At 50.1% G+C, this 12,582-nt stretch overlaps 1 long non-coding RNA gene across 2 annotated transcripts; it reads right to left on the reverse strand.

Annotated features, from left to right (window-relative positions):
* Nucleotides 1-22: 22 nt before the first annotated feature.
* LOC120698838 lies at nt 23-10,369 on the reverse strand. 2 transcript variants are annotated; one of them, XR_005685033.1, is made up of 5 exons: nt 9,815-10,369; nt 1,746-1,836; nt 951-1,575; nt 638-849; nt 23-434 (listed from the first exon to the last, which is right to left on the reverse strand). It is a non-coding gene; the product is annotated as an uncharacterized LOC120698838 (long non-coding RNA). The 2 variants fall into 2 exon arrangements; XR_005685034.1 differs by having other exon boundaries at nt 25-434; nt 638-706; nt 9,815-10,368.
* Between the last annotated feature and the right edge of the window lie 2,213 nt (nt 10,370-12,582).

Below are 12,582 nucleotides of genomic sequence, written 5' to 3' on the forward strand. Positions count from 1 at the left end.
TTGGATACCAGGTTCACACAAGTATAATGCTCCCTCCAGTAGTAGTTTCATCTCCATGGTAAAAGTAAAAGCTGATGCAGAGAATGCTCTTCAGTGCAGGAGACAAGTGTATGAAAGCTTCATGGACATATCATCCAAGAGCATTAACCAAAGTTCTTTTCTGGTACTCACATCAAAATCGACCTATTTGTTGTATGATGAGTAAAAAAAACATATGAAAACAGAACAGTACAATATGCTATCTCGGTGGAGTTACATCCTTGCAATCAGAGGAAAGGAATAGAATGCAAGCTCGTCCTTTTGACAAATCGTACTCTGCTGTGTGAGCACCACCACGTGGGATTTCAAATGACCCCGAATGCTGATTGCTGTGACAATGTGACACACCAACGCGAGAGCATTTTGAGCGAATGCCCGGATTTTCTTCTTGGCATCTGCAAAATAATAATAGCAATGGAGTCTGTTAGATTTTGCTTGGTGCAAGTCACGCTCTGCACAAAGTTGTGGCAAGCTTTCAGGCTAAAAATTCTATTTCCACAACAACGGAGACATATATGACATGAATGTTTAGACTAGCGTGCAGGCATGCAGTTTCAATTGAGTTGTCACACACCAAAATTAGCATAAAGACACTTACCATTGCTTCACGTGCAGTAAGCCTGTCCTGGTGATCATAACGCGGAAGCTTGTCGAGGAAATCTATGGCCTACAGATAAACAAAGAAATCAAGCTAGAGGCAAGAACTACCTATCCTAGGTAAGTACATTTGAAATGCAAGAGCCATTAGGCCACATCTCAGGAGATACTAGGTGTTGGTTATCCGCGTTAATAAACTTCGGCCACGATTTCCTGCTATGCATGCATCCAGAAAAAGGATGTAAATGTACTTCACATAAATAATTATCTTGCATCAAAGGCCTGGTGAGCCATGATATATTGGTATATTGTACCTTCAAACAAGAGCTTCAAGCTGAGGGTCAAGCTTAATTCTGTACTTGTTCAAATAAGCATTCAACCCATTCTGTTCGATGTACCTGATAATAAAGGAATGTGACAATAATTAATGCTGATGCTTCAAAAAGTTCTGCAGATATAGCAGCAGTAATGGTCTCATGATGGAATATATCAGCGGATATTAACAAACGTATCAACAAGTAAATGTGCAGGCACAGACTAAAAGTAAACAACTAATTAATTTACAGAGTATAAGTTCATTAAAAAAAGAATAGTCCAAACTGTTTCTTCTGAATGCAACGAGACTAACAGCGACAGATAAAACTTTTTAATGATGTCAAATTAAGACGACGTGCACATTAGCCAGCCTGCAGCTAAAACTTGTTAACAATGTCAATTTAGACGACATGCACATTAGACAGGTCATGGAAGTTTCGCGAGAAGATGGTCCTGAAGCTCAAGACATGTAGAGAGGATACTCCACACGGTGAGGTCAGGTCAGAGCCAGCAGAGGTTGGATTCACGACACATGGTTCATTGTCCGCTTTTCGCTTCCTGTTGGTTAAAATGGCTGTCAGCACTCAGCAGTAGGATCAATCCGGTCATCCATTATCCATCAGCCTTGCAGAGACAACAGAAAGGATATGAGGCTATAGAGTCAACAAGAAATCCATATTTCAGGTACATTCAGAAAATTAAGCAACACAAGCAACAAAGATGGGATAGTGGAATCATCATGGTTAGGAGAGGATAGTCACTTGCAAACAATCGGAGAAGCCAGTTCCACTGACCTCTTTGTGCAAGGCTCGTCTCAGTAATCATATACCAACTTCGTAATCATACACCAGCTGTTCCATGTCCTCATGTCTATGGTCCTGGCACCTGCAGCACATCTGAGCCAATGAGTATTTCCAACATCTCAGAAACAACCGTGATGGCATTGGTATGAGCATAGGTAAATACAAGCTAATAATACACTAGCGTGCTGTATAGATCAGGGAATTCAGTATCTTTTGTATGGATATAAAGTTATAAACACAAGCTGGCTTTACTAGTCAAGTAAGCTCATCTCTGCATCAGTTTTTGTGAGAAAATGGGCAGTGCAAAGTTCATGAATAGTCTCCAATGTTACAAAAGAGCTTAAAGCTGCATGTGCCCTTGTCAAGAAGAAAAAACCTCCATCGTTTATAGAGCTAACTCAGGAAATCAAGGGTATGCTTCCATTCATATTGATAATCCTAAAATGTGAAGGACCGGACAGGCGACCAGAGGGGGGGGGGGGGGGGGGGGTGAATGGGAGCCTTTAATAAATTCTCCAAAAGAACAAGGCCTATGTCCCGAATTCAACCCGACGCACCTCTCTTCTAACCGTCAAGGTGACACACGCCAACAAGTGACGAGTTCACCCTAGGAACGGTTAGGAAAAGCTCGATGTAAAGCGGAAGCACGTGAAAGGCAATTTACTCGAGCAAGACACAAAACAAAACGGAAGTCGAAATTTACCTAAACACCGAAAGCTCGCGACTAAGCGGAAGCTAGCAAGAATTAAACAGCTCAAGCAAAAGCTGCCAACAAAAGCTTCACTTAAACAAGCATGCGATGATATGATAAAGAATAGCATAGGTCAAAATTAGATGATATGATAAAGAATAGCACAGGTCAAAATTAGTTGAAGCGAAGCTTAACAAAAAGCTAATTAAGAGACTCAGCAAAAGGATTACAACAGACTACTACAAAAAAGTTCTCTTAATTAAGCATGCAAAGATTAGCAGGAACAAGAATAAAACTAATCTAAACACTAATCAGAAACAAGCGCTACCTAAAGTCTTCACCTTGGCAGAGAAAACCCTTGTGCAGCATTTCCTCGAACACTTGGTGGGCGTCGATGAAACTAGCTGCAAATCAACGGCATCGCACCATGAATTTCCCACACACGCACACATTTGACGAAGACCTGCAAAGCAATCGTGAACACACACAAGTGCAACAAAAATCTTGGTGGAAATTTTTCTCGAACACCTAGTGTGCGCTGCTTGCTATGCGCCGACCAGTCCTGCTCTGGTTGTCAAGCCAAAGGGCGCCACTCCCTGCGTGCGTGCACCTAGGAGGGATCGGCACTAGCGCTCCTGCCTCAGCACCGCCTAGCAACCGTGCCTTGCCAGGCCCTGCTAAGCACGGCAGCCAGGGAGGCTCCTCCCTTTTCCCTGCGCAACACAAGAACAAAGAAGCATACACGGAAAAACAAGGCAGGAACTCACGCGAATTTCAAGAACGGAAATTAAATCAACACCTCCTGCACAGCTGCATGCCTGCCTGCATCACCAAGCTAAGGCCAAGCGCATGCCACGACCAGGCACTTGCTCGCTGCAGCAGCAGAACACACCTTGCCCCCTGACCCCTCCAAGACTTGTGCAAGATCAGACAAAAGGAAAGCCAAAAACCCACGAAAATCAACACAAATTGACTCAATCCAAAAGCCCGGAGGGCACTAGGAGGAAAGGGCCTCCTTTCCCAGTGAATCCATGGTACAAGGTCTCAAATTTCCATCACAAAATCCTAACCCTAGGGGAGAAGAGGGGAAGAACCAGTGAGAGGGAAGTGGCGCACGGGAGAAAGAGCGCTGCTGCTCTGGGCGCCAGGCAAGGGAAAAAAGAGAGAGAGAGGAAGGGGGTGAGAGGGTTTTTAACCCCAACAACTCTCACCCAAAAAGACTACATTACCCCTAGACTCAAATAAACACTAGAAAGCCCGTAGGGGCAAAACGGGAAAAGATACAAGGACTCATCCGACGGTCGAGGTTCTTTCTTCGAGTCGAAGTCTTCTCCGCGATGCCGCCGTGTGGATGAAGCTCCGGTCCGCGGTTTTGGAGGGTCCGCGAAACCCGGGTAGGTGGCCGGTTTTGAGAAAACCGTCAAAACTCCACGCGCGGGAAGATTCCCGCATCCACGCTGTGGCCCTAGACGCCGTTCCTGTCTCGGCCTTCTGACGGCCCTAGACGCCGCCCGACGCCCGTCACCTCCTCGCCCGCAGCGAGGCCCTATACGTCGTCGACGCCCGTCGCCTCCGTCAGTCCCGAGACCGATGCCCGTGCCTCCACAACTTCGCGTCTTCAAACCCCAAGCTCCCCTCGCAAGTGAGCAAAGGTGTCCTAGTCAAGCAGTTTGGTTACAATATCTGCGGTTTGCCTCTCCGAAGGGACATGGATCAAGTCTATGTGGCCTCTCTCGTGATTGTCTCGTAGGAAGTGGAACCAGATATCTATGTGTTTGGTTCTGGAGTGTAGGACAGGGTTCTTGGCAATGCTAATAGCAGACATGTTGTCTATGAAAATGGGAACACTATCATAACTCAGTCCATAATCCTGCAAAGTTTGTCTCATCCATAGGATCTGGGAGCAACAGCTAGCAGCGGCAACATACTCAGCTTCTGTGGAAGAAAACGCTACGCTAGCCTGCTTGCGAGAGGACCAAGACACCAAAGATGTACCGAGAAATTGACAAGTGCCGGATGTCGACTTGCGATCCAACCGACACCCACCGAAATCGGCATCAGAAAAGCCCACCAAAACCAGAGAAGAATCCGCAGAGTACCAAAGACCAAATTCAGGGATGAATTTCAAATACCTGAAGATGCGTTTCACCACCTGCCTGTGGGAGGTGCGCGGGGAAGCCTGGTACCGCGCACAAAGGCAGACGCCGAACTGAATGTCCGGCCGCGTGGCCGTCAGATACAGGAGAGAGCCGATCATGCTCCTGTACTACTTCTGGTCCACCGCCTCGCCGTCCAAGTCCTCATCAAGCGCCGTCGATGTGCTGATCGGATTCGGCTGAGGAGACAAGTCACTCATGTCGAACTTCCGCCACAAGTCTCTGGTGTACTTGGCTTGATGAACAAACGTGCCCTGGGAAGTTTGCTTGATCTGCAGCCCGAGGAAAAACTGCAGCTCACCCATCATGCTTATCTCGAACTCCCTGGACATCTGCTCAGAAAACTTGGAGACAAGAGCGTGAGAAGAGCCACCAAAGATAATATCATCCACGTATATCTGAACTAATAAAAAATCAGTGCCAGATCGCATGAGGAACAATGTTTTATCCACACATCCCATTTTAAAGCCCTGAGCTAGCAAAAAGGTTTTCAATCTATCATACCAAGCTCTGGATGCCTGTTTCAAACCATAAAGTGCTTTCTGAAGTTTGTAAACACGGTTTGGAAACTTGGAATTTTCGAAACCAGGGGGTTGCTTCACATAAACCTCTTCTTCAATAAAACCATTCAAGAAGGCAGATTTAACATCCATTTGGAAAACTTTAAAACCCTTGGAAGCAGCAAATGCAAGAAAGATTCGAATAGCTTCCAAACGAGCAACAGGGGCAAAAGTCTCCTCAAAATCAATACCCTCTTTTTGGCAAAACCCCTGGGCAACAAGACGAGCCTTGTTTCAAACAACCAAACCATCCTCACCCTGCTTGTTTTTGAAAACCCACTTCGTTCCGATGGGATTACAAGCAGGTGGAGGCTCGACTAAAACCCAAAGTTGGTTTCTTTCAAAATTTTCAAGCTCGCACACAACAGTAGCAAACTTTGACTGCAAAGAAGCTAGATCGGACTTAAAGATAGGACACTCGTCACATTCAAGTACATCGCTAATAATTGGAGCATCCTTAACCAGTTCTAGTTCATGCTTGGCCTTAGCGAGCTCATGAGACACGTCAGAAAGCGAAGTCTTAGCAACATCTAAGTTCGCCACGTTCTCATCATGCTTGGCACGGAGAGCAACAAGATCGTTCATGTGAGATATGCAGCAAGCGCACTCATCCTCACTAGATTTCTCCCTAGCACAAGCCAGCTCAGCCCTAAGCTTTCTACGCTCTCTAGCTGCTTCCTTAAGCAGCCTTTTCTGGTTGTCGAGAGCGGCGTACAACTCCCTAACCTCCGTATCAAGCAGGTCGATTGTGGAGTTTACCTCTGAATCGCTCTCGGATCCAGGAGAAGAGTTGACGTGCGTCGGTGTAACATGTCCACCCGAAGACGCACGTGCACCATCGACTTCGCCCGCCATGGTGCAGAAACCCTTGCGCCGACCAGCCGCCAAGCACAGGCCGATGAAGCCGGTGGCTTCTTTGTCCCGCTTCTTCTTCTTCTTGTCGTCGTCGTCGGAGGTCGGTGAAGAAGAGAGGTCGGTGTCGGAGCTCTTGTCGAGGTCGCTGAGCTACGCCAGAAAGGCCTTCTCCCGCTTCTTGGCCTTGTACTGGAAGCGCTTCTTGAGTGACTCCTTGTCGAAGCGTCCTCCCCGGTCACAACTGTGGTGCTTGTGGCGCCGACGCTCCCTGTTGGAGCCTCCCTCATCGCGGTCGCGGTGGCGGTAGTAGTCGAAGTGGTTGTTCTGGCCACCGCCGGACTTCTTGGGGCAATCGGCGATGAAGTGGTTCAAATCGCCGCAGTTGTAGCACCCGTGATTCTTCTTCCTCTGCCTACTGTGGTAGATGCGCTGGAACTTGCTGATGAGGAGGCACAAGTCGTCGTCGCCCAGCGTCTCCAGCTGCTCATCTGTAACAGAAGGCAAAGAGGCAAGAGAATAGCCAAGAGCAAAGTTAGCGTTAGAGCTCGATCCACCTAGGCCAGTCACAAGAGCGATGCTCTTGGAAGGAGGGGCACCATTGAGCTTGGCTCGTGTCTGGTTATCCACCTCTGTGGCCTTGAGCTTGCTGACTCAATGATCGTGTTCACCTTGAGATCCCACATAGAGCGGTCAAGTGCAGAGAGCAACTTGAGGGCCTTCTCATGCTCTGTGTACTCAAGGGCATCAGCAGATCTGTTCGCATTGACTTTGTTCACAATCGATTGAAACCGACTGAACATGTCGCCAATGCTCTCACCCGGCCCCTGTGTGAAGTTCTCGTATTCACGCCGGTGAGTCTCGAACAGTCTGGCCTTCACCTGAGGTGTGCCCTCGTGGTAGTTCTCAAGGCACGTCCAAACTTTGTGGGCTTCCTGAAAACGCTGGACGCGTGAGAACTCCGCACGAGAAACGCCAGCGAAGAAGGCATTGACAGCCTTGGCGTTAGCCTCGTGCTCGGACACCTGAAGAGGAGTGGTCCGAACGGCAAGCACCTCTTAAGCCTGGTTCTTGGTAATCTCCCAAACCTCGGCTCCCATGCTTTGCAAGAAGGCTCACATACGCACCTTCCAATAAGCATAGTCCTCGCCGGCAAACACGGGGATCTTACCAAGACTCGCCATAGTCGCCAAATGGTTTTTGAACCGGTTAAGGTACTGAAAACCTCAACCAAGCTCTGATACCAATTCTCCAAAAGAACAAGGCCTATGTCCCGAATTCAATCCGACGCACCTCTCTTCTAACTGTCAAGGTGACACATGCCAACAAGTGACGAGTTCACCCTAGGAACGGTTAGGAAAAGCTCGATGTAAAGCGGAAGCACGTGAAAGGCAATTTACTCGAGCAAGACACAAAACAAAACGGAAGTCGAAATTTTCCTAAACACCGAAAGCTCGCGACTAAGCGGAAGCTAGCAAGAATAAAACAGCTCAAGCAAAAGCTACCAACAAAAGCTCCACTTAAACAAGCATGCGATGATATGATAAAGAATAGCACAGGTCAAAATTAGTTGAAGCGAAGCTTAACAAAAAGCTAATTAAGAGACTCAGCAAAAGGATTACAACAGACTACTACAAAAAAGTTCTCTTAATTAAGCATGCAAAGATTAGCAAGAATAAGAATAAAACTAATCTAAACACTAATCAGAAACAAGCGCTACCTAAAGTCTTCACCTTGGCAGAGAAAACCCTTGTGCAGCATTTCCTCGAACACTTGGTGGGCGTCGATGAAACTAGCTGCAAATCAACGGCATCGCACCATGAATTTCCCACACACGCACACACACAAGTGCAACAAAAATCTTGGTGGAAATTTTTCTCGAACACCTAGTGTGCGCTGCTTGCCGTGCGCCGACCAGTCCTGCTCTGGTTGTCAAGCCAAAGGGCGCCACTCCCTGCGTGCGTGCGCCCAAGAGGGATCGGCACCAGCGCTCCTACCTCAGCACCGCCTAGCAACTGTGCCTTGCCAGGCCCTGCTAAGCACGGCAGCCAGGGAGGCTCCTCCCTTTTCCCTGCGCAACACAAGAACAAAGAAGCATACACGGAAAAACAAGGCAGGAACTCACGCGAATTTCAAGAACGGAAATTAAATCAACACCTCCTGCACAGCTGCATGCCTGCCTGCATCACCAAGCTAAGGCCAAGCGCATGCCACGACCAGGCACTTGCTCGCTGCAGCAGCAGAACACACCTTGCCCCCTGACCCTTCCAAGACTTGTGCAAGATCAGACAAATGGAAAGGCAAAAACCCACGAAAATCAACACAAATTGACTCAATCCAAAAGCCCGGAGGGCACTAGGAGGAAAGGGCCTCCTTTCCCAGCGAATCTATGGTACAAGGTCTCAAATTTACATCACAAAATCCTAACCCTAGGGGAGAAGAGGGGAAGAACCAGTGAGAGGGAAGTGGCGCACGGGAGAAAAATTGCTGCTGCTCTGGGCGCCAGGCAAGGGAAGAGAGAGAGAGGAAGGGGGTGAGGGGGTTTTTAACCCCAACAATTCTCACCCAAAGATACTACATTACCCCTAGACTCAAATAAACACTAGAAAGCCCGTAGGGGCAAAACCGGAAAAAGATACAATGACTCATCCGATGGTCGAGGTTCTTTCTTCGAGTCGAAGTCTTCTCCGCGATGCTGCCGTGTGGATGAAGCTCCGGTCCGCGGTTTTGGAGGTTCCGCGAAACCCGGGTAGGTGGCCGGTTTTGAGAAAACTGACAAAACTCCACGCGCGGGAAGATTCCCGCCTCCATGCCATGGCCCTAGACGCCGTTCCCGTCTCGGCCTTCTGACGGCCCTAGACGCCGCCCGACGCCCGTCACCTCCTCGCCCGCAACGAGGCCCTAGACGCCGTCAACGCCCGTCGCCTCCGTCATTCCCGAGACCGACGCCCGTGCCTCCACGACTTGGCGTCTTCAACCGCCGTCCGCCTGCTTGGTTTTGTGGCGCAAACCAAGAAACCCGCCTTCCGTCGCCGCTTGCGCCCTCGATCCAAGAGTGGACGCCACAGCTGCCGCCCGGCCTGAGCTCCTCCACGGCAACTCTCCGTCGACACTCGACGCCTGTTTACCTGCAATCCAAAGACCAAGCGAACAATCACACCACACGGTTAACAATTCACTCATCACAGGCAGGATAGAGTACTCAACATTCCTCAAAATGATTAGTTGCATGACACATGAATGCAGCGACATAACTGTAACGAAGAAGCATGATGTATCATTTGAATAAAGGTTCAGTCTGCCTCCGGTAGCATATTTTCTAATCAGCACTACTAATTGGCAATAACAGAAATTCATTGGCAATATTGAATACACATAAGAGGTGCGTAGATCCCTGGAGGTCAACAGTGAAACTCTCCAAAAAAGCAGCTTTAATCTTCTTTTGCAAACTATAATCAATTTTTATGATAATCTTAAAAAATAAATATTTGCTAAACCTGAGTTCTTTTCATCCACACAACCACGATCAATCTTTAAGATACTGCAAGGTTCAACTTATGCAGTATATGTTTGGTAGGATAAAGATTAATTCTTATAGCCAGTTTCTGAAAGTAGAGTTCCAGATAGAAATTGGTTCATGAACAGCAAAGAGGTTCAGGTTAATCACCAAATAAATCTATAGTTATGCCCCTTGACAAATAATTAATGACCAAATCACACCATCCATCTCAGATAAATCAATATACCAATCAACGCACAAAGGGAATCGAAGGAGGCATTGAATGGGAGACAACTACATACCAGAAGGAGGGTCTCTCCACGGCAGCCAGAGGCGGACGAGTCGAGGACGCGGCGCAGCGGCAAATGATACTGCACCTGGCGCTGCAGCTCGACGGGCGGCACACGTGAAAAAGAGGGTCGATGGCGACGCAAGGTCTCACACTACCGCTGAACGGTGAACGGCGTGGAGATCTTCAGCGGCGCAGGGCCTCGTGCGGGGCGGCACGGGTGCCGGCGGCGCAGGGCCCCGCCGCGATGGCAAGGGGGGAGTCTTCAGCAGCGTAGGGCCTCGCCGGTGTGGCATGGGAGCCGGTGGCGCAGGGCCCCGCCGGGACGGCGAGGGGGAGCCCCGCCTCACCAGACGGTAGCCGGCGGGAGGCCGATTCGCGATAAATTGGGGAGCAGGCGGTGGTACATCTCAGAAAGGTGGCTGCAGCTCGCCGGGGCGGCACGGAAGCCGGCGGTGCAGGGCTTCGCCGGTGCGGCACGGAAGCCGATGATGTGAGGGGAGCCCCACCTCACCGGCGAGAGCTAGATTCACGAGAAATTGAAAAACCAACCAGGAGTGGTGGATCCACCATGATCTATTACTAGGGGTTTTTTTTACATATTTACCATTATAAGAAAGGTTACTCGCTGGTTTAGCACTCTTAAACGGACCCCTATAAATTTAGCACTATTGTAGCTGAAAATCTTATGTTTTTACCACTTTTGCCTACGTGGCAGGACACGACGGCAGACCACGTTGGCGTCCGATCAGCAAGGCGAGGCGAAATGTCCTTTCTGCCTCTGATCTCCTCCTCTCTTCTCCTTCTCCGACAGATGGGTCCCGCAGCTTCTCTCGCTGCCAGGTGGGTCCCAGTCGTCAGCATCGTCTTCCACCTCCGATGCCTGCCCCGTTCGTCCCCCAGGCTACAGGCACCGCCGAGGCCGAGGGCACCCACAGCCAAACCAGGCACGCCGCCGGGCTCGCCCGCGGCCAAGGCCATCCGCACCGGCCGCTAGGGCCGAGCTCGCTGGCGGCCTAGCCACCCCTCTCGCTCTCTGCTCTCCCTCTCACTCCGAGCGTGCTCTGCTCCAGCCTCTAGCGAGCTCCAATCTGCTAGAGCTCTCATCACGTGCATGTCTTCCAATCTTTAACAGAAGCTGTTGTTGCTAGCATTGAAGCAACGGGATGTATACAGATGAAGATGAACTTTCAATTCGTATGCTAGGGAAGCAATGAGCCGTGGAGGCCGCCGTGCGTGGGGATGAGGCGGTGCGCGGCCGGGAGGAGAAGGCTGCCGCCGGCGGAAGCGGAGCAGGCGGCACGCGGCCCGGCGAAGCAGGCCATCTTCTTCTCTCTCCTCCATGACGGCTGCGCCGGTACCTGTGCCCATGGCCGAGCTCGCCGCAGCAGTCGTCACGGCCGTGGGCAAGCTCGCCGCCGCCTGTGAGCCGTGGGCACCTTTCCCCCTCCATCTGCCCGTCCCTCTCTCCCCGTACGGCGGCCTCCTCCAGCGCCGGCCACCTCGATCCACCTGGTTGGCGAGCCGCGGAGCCACCTCCCTCCGCCAGCGACCCGCGGCCCGCGGGGCGGAGCACGGCCATGGTGTGGAGCTGCACAAGGACACCACGGAGGTATATCCCGTGCACCACGAGGGGCTCAAGGCCGGCGGCGGGGAGAGGGAAGGCCCCGAGGGGCGGTGCGTCCGGGTCGGCCGCGGCTGGCGGCACCGGCGGGAGCAGAGCCATCTTGTTGGTTCGCACGGACCAGCCAGAGGTGGAAGACAAATCTGACGTGTGGAGCCCACCTGGTAGTGAGAGAAGCTGCGGGACCCAGCTGTCGGAGAGGGAGAAGAGAGGAGGAGATCAGGAGTAGAAAGGACATTTCGCCTCGCCTTGCTGACCGGGCGCTAACGTGGTCTGCCGCCGTGTCCTGCCACGTAGGCAAAAATGGTAAAAACGTAAGATTTCCAGCTACAGTAGTGCTAAATCTGTAGAAGTCCATTTAAGAGTGCTAAACCAGCGAGTCACCTTTCTTATAATGGTAAATATGTAAAAACCCCATTACTAGGGGCTGGAAACGACCTGGGAAGAAAAAACCAACTAGCCACCAGGTGAGGGAAAAAACGGATGGGGATGGACGGATGGTGCGTGTGCTCGGCGCGGGTCGGCTTCGGCGGATGGGCAAGGGTACTGAATAGGTATTTAGTACCCAGGGTACAATATATATATTTGCATAGGAAACCTCAGCTTACCTATTGACTACTTTTATATCTTAATTGCATTCACTTAAAGCATGTATATGGATGGTGATGTGAACCTATCCCATCCTTGGGGATAGTCTGGTTGATGCAGGATTCGACTCGCGGATCAAGCTCGAAGACTAAGGATGAAGCTAAGGATGGTTAGAGCTGCACTCTGAGCTGCCTGTGGAGAGGAGACATCAAGACGGAGAATGCCCCAGAAGAATAGCTACCGCTTCTGATTTCTGTTTGCTTTCCTTTAGCCCAATGGGTTTGTACTCGAAATATCGTATTACAATCCTCTGGATTATATCATCAATAAATTTATGTGATGATTTTCAACGTTGTATGTCTGTGATATCTAATTGAAATGAATTCTGTATGTGATATCTACTGATCCAGAGACTATCATGACGATACAGGGATGCGGGTTCTCCTTTCGGAAACCCGGGTCGTTTCACCATGGGCGCCGCCGGCATCAAATGCTACAAATCCTGTGTGGGAGCATGAAGGGGTGTGGATGTAATGCTTTCCCATGCCATATCCACCGCATTATCATGG

This window comes from Panicum virgatum, chromosome 3K (assembly GCF_016808335.1).
Source record: "Panicum virgatum strain AP13 chromosome 3K, P.virgatum_v5, whole genome shotgun sequence".
Taxonomy (NCBI): Eukaryota; Viridiplantae; Streptophyta; class Magnoliopsida; order Poales; family Poaceae; genus Panicum; species Panicum virgatum.